Raw genomic sequence first — 26,556 nt, 5'->3', positions numbered from 1 at the left:
ACAAAGTTGGTTCTTTAAATTGTTACATCTTTTGTATCCAAACATAAAACTTTGTCCTGTATCAGTCTTAAGCTCTGGTATCTGATCTACAAGTGGCCGGTATTTCTTTATTATATCGTGAATGGCTGTCATGTTCCTGTAGTAAGTCAGCATGCATCTATGGTCAGTATTCCACCTAGGACTCTTTATAGGGTTCTGATTACAAGAAAAAACATGTCTAGCATCTGTATCATGCATATTCTTGATATGAGATTTTATCTGTTTAACATTATCAGAATAATAACCTCTTTTTATGAAATCTAATGCCAGATGCTGCATTTAAGTATGTGTGTTGTCATCCTGAGTGCTAAATCTAGCTATCCATTGCATCTGATTTTTTACAATATTGTCAAATATAAATGGAGGGTGCATACTTGTCCTCTGTAGACAGGTGTTTCATTTCACTTCCTTTTTTATAAAGTGTAGTATCAAGCTTGCCCAAATGGTTCTTAACTAAAGTTATTTCAAGAAAATCTGTCTTAAACTCACTTGCAGACTTCTTAAATTTTAGAAAATGCATTGTGTTGGATATGTAGTTAAAAGTTCATCAAACAGTGACAAGTCACGCAGCCATATTAAGAAGATGTCCTCAACAAACCTTTTATAAAAAAGAACATGCTAAAAAAGGGTTTTGATCCTTATTCAGAACAAACTGCTTTTCCCACATATACATGACAATATTAGCATATGTATTTGCTACGGGCATACCCATTGCTACGCCCTTTTGCTGACTGCACATATGCTTTTAGATCACAAATTAAATCAATATTCACTCTCTTGAATGTAGCTACAGACAACAAATGCATTCTAATCAATTCAATGCAATCTGAGTTGAGTATTGAGGTAAATAAGGAATCATCTAGTGTAATTAAGTAACAACTCATTAAATCTTTAACAGAAGACCATTCATATAGCTGATACAGAAAGTTTGATGTATCTTTAACTATGGTATAAGCATTCTCCAAACTAGCTTTTAACTGTATATCCAAATATTTAGAGATGGTTCAATGACCTAACCATGGGATGAGACAATTGGCCTCATCGGTGGCTCAATTTAAGACTTATGTATCTCAGGGATTCCATAAATTAATGGAATCCTTGGGGCAGTCATTCTAAAATAATGTAGCAGCTCTATACTGATTTGTCCTTGTGAATGCATATTATTTAATAAACATTCCACCTGCTTAATCATCTCAGTTCTCTCTTTCTTAGTTATTTCTGCATAATCATCAGTCTCTAACATATGTCACATACTGTTTAAATAAAAATCTGTATTTAATACGGCAACCCCACCACCCTTGTCTGCACTCTTAATAAAACTTTGTGAATTGTTAATTCATGATTTCATTGCTTTGGTTTGTTCAACAGTTAAGTTATAGATTGGTTTCTTATTTTTGTTCTTGTATTATTCATATACATCATGCTCAATGGCTTTTTCAAAAGCCTGTATCAGAGGATGACTGACAGGTACAAGGGTACTCATATGCTTAGTTATTTGTGATTCCACAACACCCTAATTATAAAACAATAGTTTTAAATTCAATGATCTTACAAAGCATTTAAATTCAGTAAGAGTCTGTGATATATCCAGGCACCTCACAGGTATGAATGTTAAACCTTTGCTTAACACACTAATTTCAGTATCATTTAATGCATACTTTGATAAGCTGAACACCAGTTTATGTCCGTCATTCATTCTTTCATTTGGCTTCTCATTATCGGATGCTGACCCAGTTTCTTGCCCCTTGCCTTGTTCCGATAACTCTTTACTTGGACTCTTGCCTCCAGAAGAGGCAGAGGTTGTTATTGTAGGTGGGAAAAATCGACCAGATCATGGGCCAAAAACACATATGGATCAATGACCACTTGTTACTCCAAAGAAAGTGGTGGTTCAACTGCAGATGGTTTAAAAACTTCACACAGTGGCTCAAAATGACGTATATGCTTTCCCCGTTTCATATTGGACCAAGAAAAAACATTACCAAATTTAAAATCATTGAAATCTCTTTTAAGCTTATGCTTTTTGTCTCAATAAGTCTATTCCCAAAGGCTATTACATGGTCCAATGTTTCATGCAAGAGACTTGAATGAATATTCAGTTCACATTATCAATTTTTGTGTCTTTCGGCTTTTCCCAGTTAGGGGTCGCCACAGCGGAACTCCAGTCCGCTAATGATTGGCAGTTGATTTTTACGTACCGGCTTGCCAGGCCTGACACACAACCTTCAACGAAGGTACGCCCATTCACGCATGTCTCCACGCAGAAGACCAGTTCACATTATCAATAATCTCATCATATAACTGCTCAACTTCAATCTCTAACGCATGCTCAATGGGTTCAAAAAATGAATTCATAGTTTTCATAAACTGCAATAAGCAATTTAAGTTAATGGCTTGCCATCGTTTTAGTAGCATTGGGTACTTATTGCAGGTAAGTAGGTATCTTCAGGATCTGAAGTTACCTTGGTACAATGCTGTGCTGGAGTTAAAACACAAAGCTAAGGAGTCGCCACTGTAGATACTTAATGCATTAGAGATTGAAGCATCGGAGACCATCCAGGTGCAATTAACCATAGGTAAAACTGCCCTACAGTTTGTAACATGCTACAGACCACCTTCTCAAACTCAGGAAACCCACACAGCCTTCCTGAAGACACTGGAGAGTATGAATGTCTCTCCAAACACCATCATATTGGGTGACTTCAACTACCCAAACATAGACTGGGAACATTACTCAAGCCCCACCCTAGCCCAAAGGTTCCTTGAGTTCATAAACTCAAATGCTATGGAACAACTAGTCACCATTCCCACAAGAGGAGAAAATATACTAGACATGATCATCACAAACATGGGGACAAAATGCTCCACACCGGAAGTATATCCCTCATTGGTGAGATCAGACCATAAATTAATCTCACTGGAGATCCACATCCCTAACCCCCCTCCAGCAAAAAAGACCACAGTGAAGAACTTCTCAAAAGCAAACTTCACACTTCTTAAGACTGGAGTGGCATCCTTCAAGGCCCCTGAGCCAGTGGAAACCACAACCCACGCTGCTGAAACCCTTACAAATGCCTTCTACGAGCACCTCCAGGAATGTATGGATCAAGCAATCCCTAATAAAATCAAGACCCTTTCCACCAAAGGCAGGCGCCCGGTCTGGTGGACTCCAGCCATAAACAAACTCTACAACAAGAGGAGAAAGCTACTACATGACAGAGCAAAATCCCTAAAAGGGAAGGCATCTCTGATCAATACTAGCAAAAAACTACGATCACTCATAAAATCATCCAAGGCCAACTTTGAGAGAAAAATCGCTAATGACGCAAAAGACAATCATAAAGCCTTCTTTAGCTATGTTAGAAACCTGGGTGGAAACTCCCAGATATGCTCAGAATTAGTCCAAAATGATAAAAAAATCACTGAACCCACAGACATTGCCAACATACTGGCAGACAGGTTCAGTGCAAATTTCTCCCCTCCCTCCCCCCCAAAAGGAGAAATATCTATCCCACCAGAGTCTAGCCTCCCTAACATCTCAGATGCCCAGGTGAGAGCTGCTCTCTCTAAAGCAAAAACACAGCATCAATGGGACCGGACGGTGTCCCCGGCTGTGTGCTACACAAACTCAATGAGGAACTAAACCCACACATAAGGCTGCTGTTTAATCTTAGCCTTACTACAGGATATGTACCCAAAGAATGGCATACGGCAACTGTGGTCCCACTCCACAAAGGTGGTGCTTCTATAGACCCTGGAAATTACCGCCCCATAAGCTTGACGAGCCTTGTCTGCAAAGCTATGGAGAGGATCATAATGCAACTCATAAATAAAGACATTGGGGACCTACAGACACTGGATCCTACCCAATTTGGCTTTGTCAAGGGAAGATCCTGCCTCTTGAACTTGGTCGACTTTTTCGAAACAGTCACTAAGGCCATTGATGAGGGTAAGGCAGTTCACACAGCCTACTTTGACCTAGCAAAAGCGTTTGACACAATACCCCACTCGGGCATCATAGAAAAGCTCACCAGCTTAGATGTAAACCCATATGTCACAAGATGGGTTGCAAACTGGCTCAAGGACAGAACACACAGGGTTAGAGTTGCTGGTGCCATGTCAGACTCTAAGCCGGTCACGAGCGGTGTCCCACACGGCTCAGTCCTGGGCCCCCTCTTGTTCGGCATTTATTTTTCTGAAGTGCAGGCAAACATAGGGGGATTGTGGCTGACAAAATTTGCAGATGACTGCAAACTGGGCACCATAATTGACACTCCATCAGACACAGACATCCTCCAGAAAGGTCTCATAGAAATGGATAACTGGTGCCTGAGCCATGGCCTTAAGCTAAATGCCAAAAAATGTATAGTCATACCCTTTGGGAAAAACAAGGTAACCCCTAATTACCACATAGGTGGTAATCCATTAAACACAGAAGAAGTTATCAGGGACCTGGGGACCCAAATTGACAGTAACCTCTCTTTTGACACTCACATTGCCAAAGTGGTTAGGAAGACCTTCTACATTGCCCACCTGATCATGAAGGGATTCACATCCAGATCAGGAGAGGTCATTGTACCCCTGTACTCTTCACTTATCAGACCAATGATTGAGTACAACGCCCCATTCGGAATGTACCTTACCCGACACCTGCAGCAGTTGGAAAGACCCCAAAAGTTCCTCACCAAAAGGATAAAGGGGCTCAAACATATGTCATACGATGCCCGACTGAAGAAACTCCAGCTCTATTCAGTCGCATACCGTCTGCTCAGAGGTGATCTGTGCCTGACATACAAGGCCATGTCCAACCCGGAATTAATGGACATGCTCCACCTCAAAAATCCAAATCCACCAGAGCAAGAGACTTAAACCTCAACACGGATATAAATAGGATGTGCTGGAGGGACAGATTCATCACCCAGAGACTCCCTACACTATGGAACAGAATCCCAGTCCATGTGAGGCAGAGCCCCTCACTGACTCTGTTCAAGAGAAATCTTGACGAGTGGATGGGAGATCGTAAGTTTACCCCGGGAATCATCTCTGTATCACTGCTGGACAGAGGCACAGCAAACTAATGGGTATAGTATTCTCATCCTAAGGGGTGGTGAAAGCCACACACACTCTGGCTAGGCTTATAAATGCCCTAGGGCAGATAGCCTAGTATGAACCTATGAACCTATGAACCTATGAACAATAATATATTCTGCTCAGATAATTTCAATTTACCCCATTATTGGTGTAAAAGATCAGCATTAGGTGCAACTTCAGTTCCTCTTTGCATGTCTCCAGACACTACTTTCATAAAAAGAAGATTAGATATAACATCAAAATGCTCACAAACCAATATTATTGATTTGGAATCCAGTTTACTAGTGGAGGGTAAAACACCAGGAACACCCATGCCCACTACAGTGCCTGTTTCCAATATCAGGGTAAAAACAGTCCAACCATAGTGATAAATCAGGCAGACTACAACAAGTAGTACAAAAATAAGTAAATAATCCATGGGAACCATGATAACATCACTGGTTAAAATATTTAATGAACGCAAGCTAAAAAACTTTTGATTACAGCTTCTTCAGGCTTAAAAAGCACACTTCCAAAATCACCATTTTATAAAACAATCAATTAAGAACATGTTCAAAACAATTAAGACCTCAAAAATGACAATGTTTTAAAAAATACAATCAATATATCTGATTGTGCAATTTTTTTAAAATTGGCTTAGTACTTACACATCCATTTAAACTAGTAACATTTGTGCTTGATAACATATTATGCATTTTAAATTCCTTTCTCTGTAAGATTTATTAGATCTCCCTCGCTAATGGGTGGATGTATAACTTGTAGGATCATAAACTTAAAATAATGTGTTTCATCCGTTGCACTAATATGTTTGTAAAGTGCATTGATGTGGACATTTCATCCTATATCCGAAATATGGTTCCCTTTCTGGTCCTTAAGTTTTGTATTAGCTTTGCCAATGTAGTAAGCTTCACACTTACCACACTCCACCATGTATATTATATTTTTTGTATAACAATTTCCATATGCTTGTAATATAAATGTGTTTCCATAAACTGGGTACAAGTCAATATAAATGTGTTGCCATAAACTGAGAGCAAGAACTGGTTCTATCACTCATTGAGGTAGCATGTGATAAAGAACTGGTGGAAACAAAAGAGTCTGATCTGGAGGATGAGGAATGATTTCTTGGAAAGGAGGAATTTTCTCAAACTTTCATCTTGCAATGTAATCTACCATCTATAACCTTGATGAATACATTTCAGAACACATTTGTCTGAAACTATCTGTTACCAAAAATAAAAATGGAGATTCAGACTTCCTGGAAGAAAAAAAGGGGCCAGGGTAAGAGGGGTCACAAGGTCTCTTGAACAGATACTCAGACTTGTTGGACTGTGCTTAGTTTGGAGAGGGTCAATTCTTCTTTGTGGAACCCATTTTCATTTCTTATTACACATCTGTTTACTTGTATTTTGTTCAGATTGTTTATTCTGCTTTCTGTCAAATCTGGATAAGGAGATATCAAAATCCTGAGCATATTTAAACAATCCTATCTTGATTTGTGATTTACTGTGGAGTTGACTGGTAAGAGAAGTTTTATTTGAATTTATATTGCATTTGTTATCACTGTTTTTTCAGTGTTTGTTGGTAGGAAGGGACTGCTTGTTAGCAAGATTTACTTGTCTGATGATTCTCTAGTACTATTTGATAACCCCAAAACTTCCCAGAGGTAGTTGTCTCTAAATGCCCTATACACCTGAATAAGATCGGCACTTAGATATCTGTAAGAGACACTGTACAAGTTCAGATATTGTAGTCTTTCATAATAACATAAATGTTCAATCCATGGATGCCTTTGGTATATCCCCACTGGAATCTTTCCAGTTTATATGTGCTTGTTTTCTTATAGGGTTTCTATATTGTTATTCCATTCTCAAGTTTGTGTCATGTAACTAACAAACAATGACTTCATCATTTTTGATTTCCTAGATTTTATAAAGCTTTTTATACAACCTATAGTTTTATAGCTATCACTAACCAGTTGGTTGATATGATTAGAAAAACTCATAGCTAAATCTACCCATATACCCAGGTCCTTAAATGAGTCTACAGTTTCAATAACTGTGTGCTGTATTAAATATTCACTTTTCAATTTATGTCTCCCAAATCTCATATGCTTAGTTTTTGATGTATTTATCAGCATGTTGTTCTCCTGTGCCCAAATGGTCAATTTAATCAAGTTATTTTGCAGACATGCCTTATCTGTAATGTATGTAATCAGTTTACCCAATTTCAAGTCATCTGCACATAGACTGTAGAACACCTCAGATGAAAAAGGTCTGAAAGATACAATCTAAACAAGCAAGGGTCTAGGACAGAGCCCTGTGGGACACCCTGAATGTAACCAAGGATTTAACCTGTCCATTTGCTGTATGATACTTGCCATGTCCTATTTGTAAGCCATGCAGCTATCCATCTTATCAAGAGTACATCAATACCTAGTTGTACTAATTTATTGATCAGTATTCTGTGTATGATCCTGTCAAATGCTGAAGTTAAATCTATATAAATTACATCACAGCACAACTTTTCATTCATAGCTGTTATTATATTGTTATAGAACATCATGTTACAGGTGGTAATAGATCTGTTTTCAACATATGCATGCTGATATATGGTTTTAAGTCCCAACCTGTCCAGTTCGGACAATAACTTATCCAATATTACCTTCTCCATTATTTTTCCACAACATGAAAGTAGACTTAAGGGTCTATATGACTCTGGGTTTGTCCTACTCCCCTTTCCCTTAAAAACAGGTTTAATAAACGCATGTCTCCGATCTTGAGGAATCTATTTATCCTATCTTGATTTGTGATTTACTGTGGAGTTGACTGATAAGAGAAGTTTTATTTGAATTTATATTGCATTTGTTGTCACTGTTTTTTTCAGTGTTTGTAGGTAGGAAGGGACTGCTTGTTAGCAAGATTTACTTGTCTGATGATTCTCTAGTACTATTTGATGACCCCAAAACTTCCCAGAGGTAGTTGTCTCTAAATGCCCTATACACCTGAATAAGATCGGCACTTAGATATCTGTAAGAGACACTGTACAAGTTCAGATATTGTAGTCTTTCATAATAACATAAATGTTCAATCCATGGATGCCTTTGGTATATCCCCACTGTAATCTTTCCAGTTTATACGTGCTTGTTTTCTTATAGGGTTTCTATATTGTTATTCCATACTCAAGTTTGTGTCTAATGTAACTAACAAACAATGACTTCATCATTTTTGATTTCCTAGATTTTATAAAGCTTTTTATACAACCTATAGTTTTATAGCTATCACTAACCAGTTGGTTGATATGATTAGAAAAACTCATAGCTAAATCTACCCATATACCCAGGTCCTTAAATGAGTCTACAGTTTCAATAACTGTGTGCTGTATTAAATATTCACTTTTCAATTTATGTCTCCCAAATCTCATATGCTTAGTTTTTGATGTATTTATCAGCATGTTGTTCTCCTGTGCCCAAATGGTTAATTTAATCAAGTTATTTTGCAGACATGCCTTATCTGTAATGTATGTAATCAGTTTACCCAATTTCAAGTCATCTGCACATAGACTGTAGAACACCTCAGATGAAAAAGGTCTGAAAGATACAATCTAAACAAGCAAGGGTCTAGGACAGACACTGTGGGATACCCTGACTGTAACCAAGGATTTAACCTGTCCATTTGCTGTATGATACTTGCCATGTCCTATTTGTAAGCCATGCAGCTATCCATCTTATCAAGAGTACATCAATACCTAGTTGTACTAATTTATTGATCAGTATTCTGTGTATGATCCTGTCAAATGCTGAAGTTAAATCTATATAAATTACATCACAGCACAACTTTTCATTCATAGCTGTTATTATATTGTTATAGAACATCATGTTACAGGTGGTAATAGATCTGTTTTCAACATATGCATGCTGATATATGGTTTTAAGTCCCAACCTGTCCAGTTCGGACAATAACTTTACCTTCTCCATTATTTTTCCACAACATGAAAGTAGACTTAAGGGTCTATATGACTCTGGGTTTGTCCTACTCCCCTTTCCCTTAAAAACAGGTTTAATAAACGCATGTCTCCGATCTTGAGGAATCTCCCCGTATTTATATGACCTAGTGAATAATAAATATAATGGTACTGTAAGTTCTTGCTGAAGTGTTCTCAGGTCATTGTTACTTACCCCGTCTCCTTCATGTGCTTTGTTTGGATCACATTTGTGCAGTTCTTTCAATTGATTCCAGTATCGGGGGTTACCTGGATGTCACTTGCACAACTTATCACCCCTTTTTTGGAGCCAAACTGTTTTACATAAGACTTTGTAAATATATCTATAATCTGTTGAGTCTGAGAATAAATTTTAGAATCTGCAAACAGTTTATCAGTTTGCGTGTCTTTACTCCTTCCACATCTTATGTATCTATAAAAAGGTTTCCAATTATGCTCAATATCTTTATATAAATTTTCTTCAAAATGTTCTTGATCTTGTCTCACACTATACTTAATCTGTTTGTCCAACTTGTTTATTTCAATTTTCAAACTTGTAGTTCAGCCTCCCTTCCATTTCTTATATTTTTTGTCTCTCACCTTAATCAGATAGCTTGTTCTTATGGAAGCATATCCCCCTGATGTGGTATGCCTAGATCCAGATGTTAAACATTTTTTTAATTTTTTTGCACTCAATTTCTCTTTCAAAACTTTCCACATTCCATCTGCAGTTTTTCCACTGTACACCTCACTCCAGTTAGTTTTACACAGTGGTTAATCGAACAACTCTTCGTCGACACAAGAGTGAACGCACTAAAGCGGGAATGCTCAAAACAGTGATTTATTTCCCTGGGAAAGAAATTGCTTGGCCATCCCTGTGTGTTTGCCCCTTTCCCCACTGTAGTGCGATCTCGGAGTTGGTATATTTAGTTAGGGGGGTGTGGGGTGAAGCCACGTTGTTATGTTTGAAAGTGTGTGTGTGTGTGTGTGTGTGTGTGTGTGTGTGTGTGTGTGTGTGTGTGTGTGTGTGTGTGTGTGTGTGTTTGTCCTAGCAATTTCTTTCCCAGGAAAAAATAAATGTTTTGAGCATTCACACTTTAGTGTGTTCGCTCTTTATGTGTCGACGAAGAGGCGTTCGATTAAATGCCTCTTCGGTCTTTTGATATAGACCCATTTTTTTAACAATCAGAAGTAATTGTTGTTCCTGAATATACACTGTGAATAATTTCCTTACTAACATTTTTGAATCAATATTATTTGAGTCTGTTTCTGGTAAATTTAAGTCCCCAGCTAATATTATTCTTCCCTCTTGTGTTTCATGTAAGAAATGTATGAATTCCTCTAGGTCATCTGCACTTGACTTTGGTGGTCTGTACACTCCAACAATTGTTATATGTTCCAGGGTTGTCTTTATTGTCACAGTTACACAGCCTATAGTATTAGTGTTATCATTGAACATGTAATAATCAGAAGTCTCATAGCTATCTTTAATCCCTATCATAACACCTCCACCTGATTTTTTGTTAGAATGTCTGTTACAGTAAAAACATTTATCCCATGACAGAACTGGTTTCCGGTCATTCTTTAACCATGTTTCACAATGAATAACAACATCAATCTTGTGGGAATGTAGCAAATTTTACAATAAAAAAAACTTTATTATTATTGCTCTTAGCATTAACAACCATCAGAGATGTATCAAATGTTGCTATCTGTGAACTGTTAAGTTTTTGACCTGGCAAAAATCCTGCCTAGTGTTTGTCAAATATTGCAAAAGATCTGCTGCAAAAATTCAGGTCATTGTTACTTACCCCGTCTCCTTCATGTGCTTTGTTTGGATCACATTTGTGCAGTTCTTTCAATTGATTCCAGTATCGGGGGTTACCTGGATGTCACTTGCACAACTTATCACCCCTTTTTTGGAGCCAAACTGTTTTACATAAGACTTTGTAAATATATCTATAATCTGTTGAGTCTGAGAATAAATTTTAGAATCTGCAAACAGTTTATCAGTTTGCGTGTCTTTACTCCTTCCACATCTTATGTATCTATAAAAAGGTTTCCAATTATGCTCAATATCTTTATATAAATTTTCTTCAAAATGTTCTTGATCTTGTCTCACACTATACTTAATCTGTTTGTCCAACTTGTTTATTTCAATTTTCAAACTTGTAGTTCAGCCTCCCTTCCATTTCTTATATTTTTGTCTCTCACCTTAATCAGATAGCTTGTTCTTATGGAAGCATATCCCCCTGATGTGGTATGCCTAGATCCAGATGTTAAACATTTTTTTAATTTTTTTGCACTCAATTTCTCTTTCAAAACTTTCCACATTCCATCTGCAGTTTTTCCACTGTACACCTCACTCCAGTTAGTTTTACACAGTGGTTAATCGAACAACTCTTCGTCGACACAAGAGTGAACGCACTAAAGCGGGAATGCTCAAAACAGTGATTTATTTCCCTGGGAAAGAAATTGCTTGGCCATCCCTGTGTGTTTGCCCCTTTCCCCACTGTAGTGCGATCTCGGAGTTGGTATATTTAGTTAGGGGGGGTGGCGGGTGAAGCCCCCCACGTTGTTATGTTTGAAAGTGTGTGTGTGTGTGTGTGTGTGTGTGTGTGTGTGTGTGTGTGTGTGTGTGTGTGTGTGTGTGTGTGTGTGTGTGTGTGTTTGTCCTAGCAATTTCTTTCCCAGGGAAAAAAATAAATGTTTTGAGCATTCACACTTTAGTGTGTTCGCTCTTTATGTGTCGACGAAGAGGCGTTCGATTAAATGCCTCTTCGGTCTTTTGATATAGACCCATTTTTTTAACAATCAGAAGTAATTGTTGTTCCTGAATATACACTGTGAATAATTTCCTTACTAACATTTTTGAATCAATATTATTTGAGTCTGTTTCTGGTAAATTTAAGTCCCCAGCTAATATTATTCTTCCCTCTTGTGTTTCATGTAAGAAATGTATGAATTCCTCTAGGTCATCTGCACTTGACTTTGGTGGTCTGTACACTCCAACAATTGTTATATGTTCCAGGGTTGTCTTTATTGTCACAGTTACACAGCCTATAGTATTAGTGTTATCATTGAACATGTAATAATCAGAAGTCTCATAGCTATCTTTAATCCCTATCATAACACCTCCACCTGATTTTTTGTTAGAATGTCTGTTACAGTAAAAACATTTATCCCATGACAGAACTGGTTTCCGGTCATTCTTTAACCATGTTTCACAATGAATAACAACATCAATCTTGTGGGAATGTAGCAAATTTTACAATAAAAAAAACTTTATTATTATTGCTCTTAGCATTAACAACCATCAGAGATGTATCAAATGTTGCTATCTGTGAACTGTTAAGTTTTTGACCTGGCAAAAATCCTGCCTAGTGTTTGTCAAATATTGCAAAAGATCTGCTGCAAAAATTCTCTTCCCTGATCTTGACAAATGCACGCCATCCTGTCTGAACACGTATGCGCAAAACTAGGCTTGGATGCTGTACGCATTTCCATTTTTTTAAAACAGGCCATTTTTTTCCATGTAGGTATTTACCCAAAAAATCTTTTCATTTACAGTAACCTGATTATCCTTTCTACAGGCAATTTGTGAAAAATACTTCCTAACACCAGTACAAGCTATTCTATCTACGAGGGCTGTCAGTTCCCTTCTAACAGTCAGAAAATCCTTGTGAGTGACATCATTTGTACCAACATGTATAAAAACAGATCCATACTTCCTTACATTGAGGCATTCCAAGGCTTGTCTCACATCTTCTATTTTTGCTCCTGGCAAGCAGAACACTATTTGATGTTCATTATCATCTCTGCAAATATAAGTATCAGTTCCTCTAATACTTGAATCACCAATTACAAGAATATAGTTGCTGGCCAGCTCTGAAGAATCTTCAGCTTTTAATACAGTAATATCTGCTCTATTAATTGTTACAAAGGATAGATCTTCATCACCGTTAGTCTTATTAATCCCACTGTTTTCATTGTGTATTAAATTCTCATCCAGCTGGCATTGTAAATCCAGCTTGAGCCATGTAGTCAACATCTGTCTCTCTCCTCTTGTTTCTTACATTAATGTTCTTTAGTCCTTCCACATTCAGTTTTGATTTCTTCCTTTTAACCTGCCCCTTGCCTCTTTTTTTCTACCTTCTCTGTTGGAAAAATTATGCCTTTTTCTGTAGTCTGAAGGTTTTATCATTCTCTGTAACCTGTGTGTTCTATAACAAAGCAATGTCCTTTTTAGTATGTATTCTCTTTAATTTATAGTCATTAATCCGTTTTTTTCTTCCTTGTTATTTGGTGTGAACTTCTTCCTTTCTTTCTTTTTTTGTTTCCTTCTAAACAAACTGGACCCTCAGATTGCTGAATACTTGCAGCCAGAATTCCAAAGTTGTCAGGGGCATCGTCTTGTTTCATAGGGGTTGAATGACCTTTGCAGGCAACAGACGCATCATTTCCTAAATCTGTTCTGTTTGTTCTATGCCTAACATTATTTAGTTCATCAGTCCAGTCATTAATATATGAAACAACAGTTCACAAGCCATATCAATTGCACAAATGCAATCATCATCATTAAGTCTAGCTTTACCTCTAACAAGGATTAGCAAATCATCCAACTTTTGACACGAGGAACACAGACCACCAGTGTTATCAGCTGTTACCTTTAAATATGCATAGCATTTATTATACTGTACAAGATATTTGTGGCAAATCATTAATTGCATACTCATTTAAGGAATCCATATTCATCTTCAAACGAATAAAATATTGTAAAAGAAAAGAATAATCCAAATCAGCAACCACAGAATTCAAAGAGAATGTAAATCAACTTATGACAAGAAAATCACAAGAGCAGTATACAACTAAATACTAAAGTAAGTACAGTAAAGTTGTTCTGACCGTACAAGTTCTGCAAGGCAGACAAGCGGTAGCATTGTTGCCTCACAGCAAGAGGTTCTCCCGTTCGATTCTCGGCTGGAGCGCCTTCTGTGTGGAGTCTGCATGTCCTCCCCATGGTTGAGTGGCATTCGAAAGACATGCGAAGAATGGGCGTGCCTTTGCTGAAGGTTGGGCGTCGAGCTGGCACCCATAAAAAATATACTGCCAATCATTAGAGGACCAGAGTTCCGCTGTGGTGACCCCTAACCGGGAAAAGCCAAAAGAAGAACAACAACTCACTATTGCTCACAGTTGCACTTCTTTTTAACAGTAAAGATCAATAAAAATGGCCAAAGCAGAGTCACCCACTTGTGGCTAAAGCAAATTGCTAGCCCGCTGAGTTGGTAAAAGCTGTTTGCTTAATTTTTAATTTTTGTGGCTGAAAGAAGGACCGGCCATGGGATCAGTAGTCTGTTCTGTCACCATACATGAAAATGGTAGTATTGCCATGATTGTCAGAATATGCATTTTTGTTTTTCACTATGTTACAGTTTATTTGCTGTATATTCCTAAGCTATATGTTGGTGGTGTTCAGCTTCCCTAATAGAGACTGGGTTTGAAATGGATAGAGATATAAAATACTGATCACAGCCAGGTGAGCTAGAACTTGTCCATCGGCATTTGTCATAGAAAATTACTGCTGGCACAGTTTTTATTACACCATCAGCAGTGATTTGTTGATTTTTTTATTCCTTCTGTTTCACCACAGTTGTGCAACTATGAAATTGATATATATAAGCAGAGGGTGTGGAGGAAAAAGTCATTGACATAGGAGATGCAGAGGAGCTTGCATCCATCTAAAAAGTATTTTAATGTTTATCTTTTTGGCCATAGTATTAAGGAAAATATATAAACTGAACTTTACACAATAGGTTTTTCATTAAATGATTAATACAATAGCACTTCAAACTACAGACATTTACATAATATACAATAATGAGTTACCAGCAATAGAAGTGGGGGAAAATGGCTTTCCTGAACCCTTGGACTGTGTCTTAACACTTTATGTCAGAGTTTTTTCCACAATGTTTGGCCAAGTCTAGAGAATATATGTTCATCTATGACTGCAGATGTTGTCATGACTATAACTATTTTAAAGTGCGACCTTCAAAGGAAGATTATATAGTCTTGGCTGATTCTCAGGACATAGTTTTGTTCTCTGGTAGGTAGTTTTCTTTTGGACAGTAAGCCTTGTTTATGATTTTATATAAGATGCCAAGGAGGTAGGTTGTTCTTTCTGTTACTGAAAGTCATTTGAGTCTATTAAAGTAGGTGCCATTGGTGAGAGTAAGTATCTATGAGTTACGCAAATCTGCACATGTTGTTTTCCACTGTCTGTAACTTATGTGTATTGTAGGTAGAAAGAATAACTAGTAGAAGAAGGCTGTATTCAAGTTTGAGGAGCAGAGCATTTTTGGCAGGATCTATGCATGCAGAAACGGAAAGGAAATGTGAGATTTTATAACCTAGTTAGAACTGGGCAAGTACTTTATTAACAACGTCATCAGTGTGGAATGTGAAGGAAAGTGACCGATCTAGAGTAAGACCTAGATATCTGTAGTCAGATAAATGTGGAATAATATTGGAATAATTGTTCACAATGCTTTTTTTGTTAGGTGAGGAAGATTATGGGGTGAGGAGAAGAGAATGATTTTTTCTTGTTAATTAGAAGTTTGTTAGATTCGGCCAACAAGCAAAGTTTAAAGAAGGATGCTGGAGATGATTTTGAAGTGCAGAGATACTTTTTTGGCCTGTAGGATGAAAATATCATCAGCATACAGAGGAAGATTTAATCCTGGGTGACATTTACAAGATTGTTAAAGAAAAGGGGAAAAAAAACTAAGGGAATTAAGACTGATCTCTGAGGGACTCCAGTATTGAGGACGCCAATAGATGATGGTTATGAGAATAAACATTAGAATGTTAAAATGAGATGGTTAGGGGTTGACATATTGCTTAAAGTATTTACCTTACATGCACACATGATATGGGGTTTGATTCTTACATGGCATAATTGTCTAGGCTCAAATTGGCCCACAAGGGCAGTATGCCTAGTACTAACCTCTGAACCAAGTATGTTCTGTTTTCAAGGTAACTTTGAAAATAATTTGTTGTATTTTCACCACAGTTGACTTTTTTTTCAGTTTGATGATGAGTGAGCTGTAGTTTTTTTTTGTTGTCATATCTATTAATATTGCAATGGAAATTAGCTTTCATTAATATTACATAAAGGGAGTCAGTAACTGAAGGGTTGTTGTAGTGCTAAAGCAGGTTTTGAAGCCATTATGCCAGTCAGACAGTACACCATAGCTGTTGATACGCTTGTGCAATTCTTTGTAATGGATATTTTCAGACATTCTGGCAAGAAGACAAAGGTTGGACATAGATTGAAAGTGTCCCAGTGTTTTAAGAAATGATACGTTTGGGAGTGGGATTATAATGGCCTGTTTTGGAGCTTGGAACAAACTGAAGATGAGTATTAGAGGTTTGGAGATTTTATCTGCTGCTCTCTGAAGGAAAGTAAGGAAGGATGGGGTGAAGAGAATTGAGCAGTGGAGTTCTTCAAGTCTTTTTAGAACAGTATTAGTTGAGGATGTGGTTAGATCTCTAGGTGTTACTTGTTCAGATGTATTGGAGAGAAAAGAGCTAGTGCTGGAGGGAATAGATGTTTAATTTCTATCCAGAAATGTTTATGATTTGTCATAGTGGATATTTGTTTCTTTCTTAAGGAGAGAATATTGACTGAGCTAGTTGCTATTCTGGTGTGTTTTCTCAAGGAAAGGTAAGTTTAATATAGGTGGTTGTCAAGTGGATTTTGTTTCCACAAAACACAGGTACTGTCTATTTCTTCATAAGATTCTTAATGTCATTTAATAGTCAAGGGCATTTTTGAGTCTTTAATCTCCTACAAATAATGGGGAATAATTTGTTTATTTATTTATTTCTTACATTTTTACTGGGATAATCTGACTGGGCAAACTAGTGCCCATTTTCAGCAGAGACTTGGTGATAAAATCTGCACAGTAGTTACAAGTTAGATAATTACTCAGTCACCATCTTCCTTCATAGTGCAGAGCCTGTGGTCATTACAACTAACTGTAGTACTGCAGGAACTCTGCTACAAGGACCAACTCCCAAACATTTTCACTGAAAATTTTATCATTGTACAAAAGCCTGTGGTCACTACATCCCTGTGGTCACTACATCCAGCCCCAATACTGCAAGAAGTCTGCCATAAAGTTCAACTCCTAAACATTTTCACTAAAAATTTTACCATTGTACAATGTAAGCAAATTTAAATTGAAGAACCTTTCTGTATATTAACTTTAACTAGTCACATATGTGCCTGCTCTGTGCTGGAAATTGGCATTAACATCCTCCCTCCAAAAGAGCAGTCCTTGCACTCTAAGGCCCACTTACTAAGCTGGCCATTGTCCTTTCTTTTGACCAAAAGATTACACTGCATGTGCCAGTCACTTAGTCTCCCCAGCTACCAGATTTCTGCATTCAGCACATGAAAGAAAACTTGTTCTACATCGTACCTGTCTGTTACTTACTTTGTACTGGCTATAAACCAATTACTGTCTGTTATTAATTGACCTGAGGGTGGAATGGTCACTGTTGTAGAATGTATTGCTAAATATATCCTGACTATTGTCGCTTCTTCCACTCAGTCACCAACTTGTTCACAGTGCAGGTATGTGTCACATGTTATTACATTTCTGTTTGCTCTAAGAACAATGCATAGACCTTGCTAGTGTGTTGTATTTGTATTAATTTCATTCAAGTTGGACAAGCTTTATGTATGTTGAGCCTATGTCCTTTAACTAGTCAAATACATGTCTGCCTCTTGCACAAGAAATAAAACTGCTAAACTACATGCCTGGATTACCTAACATAAACCTGTTATTCTCACTGTAACTGAAATGTGGCTTAAACCCAGCATAAAGAATTCTGAAATTGTACCTCCAAGATATAATATAGTCTATAATGACCATATAACGAGGAAAGATGGTGGTATTGTTTCAATATTTCCCAACAGCTACCACATTTCCACTTACAACAAACCAATATCAAAATTGAATATAGCAGAGTTCTTATTACTTTCCTGAAATTAAACAATTATAAATGTATTACTGTCCTTTACATCCCTCCTGGCAGCAATATAGCTATACTGAAAGATATACTACATTGGATATCCATAACAATTCCACAAAAATACTACCATGTGATGTGAATGTCAATTTGTTGGGCATAACCCCCCACTCTAGCACATCTAGCATAGACTTATTTGGTTTCACACAACTAATTAATAGCCCTACACATTATAGGAAGATTTCAAACTCCAATTCCCTATTGGACTAGATCCTAATAGCAGACCCTAGCAAATACACTATCACAGGTTCAATGTCTGATTGTCTCAGTGATCATCTCTCAATCCATATAACTGGACATTTCATACATCTACTTAAACAGCATGTTTATAAAACAATATGCAACCTTTCCAGGTTTAACTCAGAAATCTTCATTACTGCCTTGTCATCTATTAACTAGGACTTCTTAAAAATCTTCCCCTTAGATGACGTTGTAATTGAATTCAGTATAACTTCCCTGAATATTCTTAATAGCCTTGCACATCCTAGAAGGAATAAACCAAAAACAAATAATGCAATATTATTATCCAAAAAAGAGCAAAATGTTAATGCAGAACAGAGAAAGAGCATGGAAAGAACGGCAAAAATACAAAACACCACAATATCTTGACAACTTCAGAATGCTTTGCAATCGTACTAAAAAGGGAATAAATTAAGACAAAAAACTATTCCATAATAACTTTCAGAATGATAGTAAACAGTACCTTAAAAATTCTGGGCAGCCATTAAAGAAATCTTGCATCTTGTTCAAAAATTCAACCCTAACCCCTGTCCCAATAACTCACCACTCAAACCTGCAATGTAATTCAACTCTTATTTCATAGATTGTATAGCATCTCTAACCAAGGATTTTCCAAGATCTAATCCTAACCCTGCCCAACAGCCACATATCATCACCACATCCACCTTCACCTTCACACCTGTGCCCACATCCTATATAAAACTACACTTAAACAAACTCAAACCCATACTCTGCTTCAGCTGGTGACCTTCCAAGTGGGTACCTAAAAACAGCAGTCAGTAACATTGGCTATCCTGTCTCAATCCTCATTCTTCTCTGTCGGGAAAAAATCATACTTTATCCCCTCTGAACAAAGGAAGAGATTCAACAATTACTACGAACTTTAGACCTATATCAGTCTTATCCTCCCTCTACAAAATACTTGAAAAATGTATCCAAAAACTATTGCTAAACTATCTCCTGCAGGAAGAACTCCTATCCCCAAATAATCTTGCTTCCATCCTTCCCATAGTACTAACACTGCACTTGTAACCTATATACATACTGTCAATATAGCTATTGTAACCTATATACATACTGTCAATACAGCTATTGTAACCTATATACATACTGTCAATACAGCTATTGTAACCTATATACATACTGTCAAATCAGCTATTGTAACCTATATACATACTGGCAATACAGCTATTGTAACCTATATACATACTGTCAATACAGCTAGAGATAACAACAAAAGGCAAAGTCTCCTCCTTAGTTTTAGACTTGTCTAAAGCCTTTGACATAGTTTTCACAGCAAAATTCTACTTCAAATGTACTCATTAGGTCTCTTTCAGCACACCCTCTCAGCCACTAAAGTGGCACTCCACCCCCTCTCCATATCTCTTAGTAACTACCGTTATACCACAAGAATCTATCCTCCTTTTATAGGTATCACAGTAACCTGTCATAGTATCACAGTAACCTGTCATAGGTTAGTACTAAGCTAACTGCCCTTGCGAGCCATTTTAAGCCTAGCCAATTATCCCTTGTGAGATTCAAACCCTGCACCTTGTGTTTGTAAGGCAAACACCTTCACCATTAGGCCACCCTCCTAACCCCATTTTAACATTCTCACAAACGCCTTCCACACATCCACACAACAGGCTTCCCTAATACAGTACACAGATGACTTCACACTCATTTGTACATCTGACAACACGGCACACCTTCAAAAACTTACTCAGGAAGCTTTAACAGCCACTTAAACATGGCTTTGTAACTCACAATGCATGCTCAGCTCTAAAAAAGCTAAACTTACTACTCCCCCCCCCAAATCCCTCTCTGATGAAAAAAAAAACAAAATTTAAAATCCTCTCTCTTAATAATATAGCTTTTGAAGTCACTTTTCATAGCAAATTATTAGGCATGATAGTGGATGATAATCTTAAATGCATGTTGCATATACAAAATTGCATAGGAAAAACTTTGCCTTATAGAGCACAAAATATCCTCACTGACTCAATTAAAACTATACTTGCCACTACTTATCTCCTCCCCACATTATGGCACTCCTATCCTTACTAACCTGCAGGCATCACAAAAATCAAAGCTTGAAAAATGCTATAACAAATTTATTAAATTTGTAGCAAATAGCATACACACAGCTTCTTGTCATCTAGAAAATTATCCAAAATCCATCTGCTTGTCCAGCACTAAATAGCATTCTACACAACTATGTTCCCAGTTGGTTATTATGAACCAGTGACCAAAAACTCCTGTCTGCCCACAAACCTATCAAATCTGCTGGGCATTGTCTGTTCGTACCATGTTGCTAAAGCCTGGAACTCCTTGCCTGTATCTATCAGGTCAATACCCTCCCTTCCATCCTTCAAAGCCATTCTGAAAGACTTCCTAGCCAAAAGCTGGCTCTGTTCTTACTCAAAGCCAAGATAAACTATATCTCTAAATGTGAGCAAACACCTACTCGTGCCTTGCATCTCCTTACTTTCCCCTTTTCACTCACTTCCTTACTTGTATCAAATTTTCTCCCGTCTTTCTCTCTAAATATACCATAAGCCTGCTTTCTCTCACTTCACATTGTAAATCTTGTTTGCATTATACTAATTATCTTTAATTTCTCTATAATCTGGTTAAAATTTCTCTAAATGTTAAATCATTGTCATATAACTGGTATTTATTCTTAACCAATGTTTTCATATTATGTCTAATTTGTTCTAATTGTTTAAAGTGTAGTTGTTTTTGTATTGCTTTTAAAAATTGAAAAAGTATTGTTCTTAAAATGTTTTGGTAATACTTTGGAGCTTTTCTCCTCAAGCCTCTGCCGAAAATAGGCTCCTACCCAGTCGGACTTTCCCACTAATCAAATGTCAATAAATAAACAATAAATAGGTTTGACAGATAAAGGTATTTAAAGCAATGCATTACAGAAACACATGAACAAAAATTTTAGTAAAGTATATATAGTAGCTAAAAGTTATTTTCCAGATTTACATTTAGTTATACAATATGCAGTATGTTTTCCAAGACATATTAGGAGCTGGGGCAGGTCTATATTATTTCTTTGAAGCCCCAATGCACTGAAAGCTTATTCATTGAACTTAAAGCATCAAATACCATTTCAGCGAAGAATTACATCATTAAAACATTTCTCGTGGAAAAAACCTACTTGGCCACCAGAACGATCATGACACAAATTACATTATTTTAAACTCACCAAGGTGGGGGGGTGACAACCCCCAATATGGGGGGCTGTGTGCCCACTCCCCCAATTATATATTCCAACTCCGAGATCACACTATATTGGAGAAAAGGGCAGATTTGGTACAACAGCCAACCCACTCCCTTTCCTGGGAAAAATTTTGATGTAATCCTTCGCTGAAATGGTATTCAATGCTTTAAGTTCACAGAATAGACATTTGGAACTTCAATGAAATGATAGTTACCTATTTTGGCAGTTAGAGATGACAAGGTGAGTTAGGTAGAATAATGAATCTGGATTGCAGGAGAGAGTTTCAATGAAGAACAGCACCACCAATCTTATCATATGTAAGTCCTGGTAAGTTCATTTTCCTTTCTTCTGTACTTCTTCCGTTTTCTTTTCCTATGACAACATCATGCAGATATGTGTTAGCATATATTTTCATATGAACTGTTTGTCTGAAGCTTTATGTGGGACTCAGAGTGTGAACACAGCATTTTCCAACATTACATTTCACTTCAGTTGTTTACCATATCTGTGTCTCTGCTAGTATAGTGTCCACATTGTGGAAACTTGAACTTATGTCTTTACTTTGCCCATACTCAGGCCACATGCTTACTCTAAGTCTAGCAATGGACATTCAGAATGGATCGTGGATGAGATCTGCATGATCTTTATGAATGCATCAAAAAGACATTGTCTCCACCATACATTATGATTAGTTAAACAAATAGAATAAAATGCTAAAATGACTCATCAAAACCATAAATATGATTAAGTTATTTGATAGCACCTTTATTCATGTATAAAATCTAATGAAATGGTATTGTGTACTTCTTCTCATTTTTTTCCTTTCTAAACATTACAAAATTATGAATACATATTGTGTATGCGATAACAGATAGGGTATACACATCAACAGGAAAAGAAATGTGAGTGCTTGATTGTGCATATCAAACGCACTTTTTATGAGAAATGAAGTTTTGTATTATTATAAAACAGTCTGTGAGCTGGCTTACAATAACCTTATGATGGGGCTTGGGGGTCAAAAAGATATCATTATAAAGCCAATTCTAATCAAAGTCATGATTTTTTACTGTGACAGTTTCTAAAGTATATTTCTATTGCTAGTGTATTTTAGGTTAAGATTATATTTGCACATTGTAGGTAACGGCCTTTGAATGTTCTTGAACTGCTCTGCCTTATTGGTTCATACAGACTGGCGATAGTGACACTCAGCAGTAATAACACTAACAATGTTTCCATGATGAGGGGTCATGCAAAGAAATCATATACATTTGAATCATCAATGATTTAACGAAGACCGTTTCTTCAAGACCAGTCATCTAAATAAGACTCTCAGAACATTTTATTATTTTATTGCATCTCGTCATGAGGTCTGTCTATGTCAAATCTGATAGTAATTTGGGGAGAAAAGGGAGTCTCCAATATATTGAGAACACCCCACTGCATTTCTCATGTTTATTTATTGTTTGAGAATTTCTGTTTTGATTTGAATTTCTTACATATTTATTGTGGCTCTTCTAAATCAAGAATCAATATAGCCTAAAAGATTCCAGGGGAGTTTTTATGGCCGCTGATGGTTAACGATCATGGAAGAAGTGAGAAGCAGGTAATTCCCAGCATGCAGCAGAATGAGAATCAAAAAGATGTCAAAAAGAGCATACGATTATTATTTGTGTAGTTGTAAAGGAATATGGTACTTTATAGGTAGCTATGCTGTGAATTATATTTAAAACATTTTGTGAGCATGTATGTATGTATATGATGTGCTCAGGCGTGCGCCCAGGTTATGCCTGATATTTGAAATTTTTAATCTGCGGTAGGGTAGGGCTGGTACACAGTATACTTGCATACCAAAGCTCTGAATGATTCATAAAGTACTGAACACAATGGAAGAAGCTTACACTGGGACATGTTTACAATGAAAGTCTGCATACACAGTCTTTTCCTTTGTGCACTTCTTGTACTCAGTGTGCAAAATACATATGCAAACTACCCTGTGGAGAACTGGTTCATCACAATGGGTGAACCTACACATCATTTTCCTGAAAACTCATTTGACTGAAAAGCTTCTCCACAAGTATACCATAAAAATGTTTTTGCAGGGGGCATGCTCCCCCTACGGAAATCTTCATACCACCCTTACTTATATGTAGAACCATGGTCGGACAATCAGAAAATGACAACAACAACACAGACAGTGAACCAGTGCTGGAGCACAAACATCTACACATGTGGTGATACAACATGACACAGACCATTGCAATCCACCAAAACATAACACTAACCATTGCAATCCACCCATACTCTGACAGATTCACATCCCTAATATCTCCTATCATAAGAAATGGCACCATCACATACTTTTTATAGACCTTTATGCTTTTCAGTCAAATGAGTTTTCAGGTAAATTGGTTCAAACATTTGGATTTTAAGAAAAGTGAACATTCATAAAAATTAACTTGAACCAGTGTACTGGCGTGTTCCATCAGGCCACACTACAAAATACAGCAACAGTCTGTCTGCAGGACAGGTGGTAATGTTTAAGGTACAAGAGTGCTTGGTATATCAATGTATACAGGGCAATCTTGTGAACAATTTATAAATTACAGAGGAGGGAATGAATAAGGTAAAAGAGCATTTGCTATACCACTGTGTATAGTGCATTCCTGTGAACAATTCATAAATGACACAGGAACCTCTGTGAAAAACCTCACCAGTCTAAAACCTCACAGCTTAGAGGAAACAACTACCAGTGTCCCTGCTGAAGTACCATATTTTCCAAAAGAATATAGTGGTGGACATATTTTTTGCAGTATCACACAACAGGGAGGTGGTTAAAAATGAAAGCACGACTCTCAAATTTATTTCTTGACTGAAGACATCTCTTTATTCATAAATAGTACTTTACAAGCAGGTGAGTACTGCTTGATACTGTGCTAAACCTTGTGAAAACATGCACTTATTTGAACTGCTCAGAGAAAAAGCTTTCTTCGAGATATAGCCACCCTAGGGGGTCATGTCATTGGTGGGGATGGATCACAACTGGTGGTGTGGTCTAGGAAGCTGCCTTGCCAGACAAGTTTTACCTGTTTCAGAAGACTTAACAGCTAATTTTCAATTGCATCTAACAAAAGATACCACAATCTACTCAAAAAATTGTCAACACAAACAGACTACTCAAAAATTGTCAATACAAGTGTAACAAACTGTAGTTAAAAAGTAAAATCAAGTCCATTAAAAAAAAAAACCTTGTGTCTTAATCTATCATCTTCTGTACTACAGTTATCTAGGTATTGCCTAGGTATGGATACTGCCTTCCAGCAAATTACATTCTTAGCTTAAACCACTATAAAATAATAAAACAAAAAGGCATAAGCAATTGTTGAATGTGTCGGATTCTGTGGTGCTTTCATATTCCTTTCTCAGATCTGCTTGTGGGAGTTGGGCCTACATTCATGTGCTGATTCCTATAGCTGATAGTTTCAGTGTTAGATTTGTTCATTGAAGATTGGTTAGATATTGCTAAAGATCTGGGGTTGATATAGTGCCTTGTGGGTGACATGGAGATTGCTTGATAGTTATTTAGCCAAATAAGATATAACCCTGTTTAGGATGTTGGGGTTATAACTTTAATCTTTTTTTTCTTTTCCTTCTTTACAAAAACTAATTCAGGTTACTGAGAAATACAACAATATATATAATCTATCTATCTATCTGTATATATATATATATATATATATATATATATATATATACACACACATATATAATGTCTATATCAGATGATCGAGTTTTCAGAAGCTTGAAATTCAAACGGTTAAGACCATATGATTGAGTTTCCAGAAACTTGAACATCCAAAAAGGACAAAAAAAACCCCACAAAAATCTACCTTTTTTACATTTTTGCAGGGGCGGAGCAAACACCCCTGCACCCCCATGTGGGGAGCTGCGCCTCCATATCCCCTGCAAATTATATATACGAACTCTGAGATCGCACTATAGTGAGGAAAAGGGTAAATTTCCTGATCAGCACTGTACCACTATTTCTATTCAAAAGGTTCAGGTTTTCAAAAACTCAGTCTTATGTTTTTTGAAAACTCGATCAACCGATAGGGACCCATATATATATATATATATATATATATATATATATATATATATATATATATATGTACACACTGATCATTCTCCCAAGTTTAGCAAAAATTTTGGTGATCCAGTTTCCTAAGTTTCAGTATACAGTTAATAGAAAATGAGGTATTCAAGTCTGGTGGTTTTCTTGCTCTCAGTCAGATCTGCTATTCTAATTCCTTCTTCTCTAGTCTGTCATTTCTATTGCTGTTCAGGTCTTCATAGTGGATTCTATCAATGACATGAAAAGTAAAGATGTTGTGTCCAGTGTTTTCCTTATCATACTTGGCCAAGAAGTTGGTAAGAGTGCCTTGATGTATGTCGGTGTAGTGATATGTTATCCTGGTCTTTAACTTCTTGATTGATAGTCTGTCCCACATAAAAAGCTGGACAAAGCTTGCATTGTGCTCTGTATACAACTGTGTCAGAGTTGCAGTTACTATTGCCTGTGCTCCGAAATTTCTATTGGTTGTTGGGACAAAAGAAAGCATCCTGGTTGCTCATGAATCTTCAATAGTTGCAGAAAGGTGGGCTGTATTGATTGCTGCATTTCCTAAGTTGCAAGTTCTTTACTGGCTGTCTTCTTTCTATATAGTACCTTATGCCCATGTTTTTATGGATGGTAAAGGACAGTTCTGGGGGAGGATCATATTGAGATAGTCGTTCTCGCTAATAAATAACACAGAAGAAAATGAATAGGGTACAGGAGTGCTTGGTATGCAAATGTGTACAATGCATTCTTGTGA

Source organism: Protopterus annectens, chromosome 17.part0 (genome assembly GCF_019279795.1).
Source record: "Protopterus annectens isolate FY-2018-M chromosome 17.part0, PAN1.0, whole genome shotgun sequence".
NCBI lineage: Eukaryota > Metazoa > Chordata > Ceratodontiformes > Protopteridae > Protopterus > Protopterus annectens.
The sequence above is the reverse complement of the archived record's forward strand: the minus strand, read 5'-3'. Positions refer to the sequence as shown.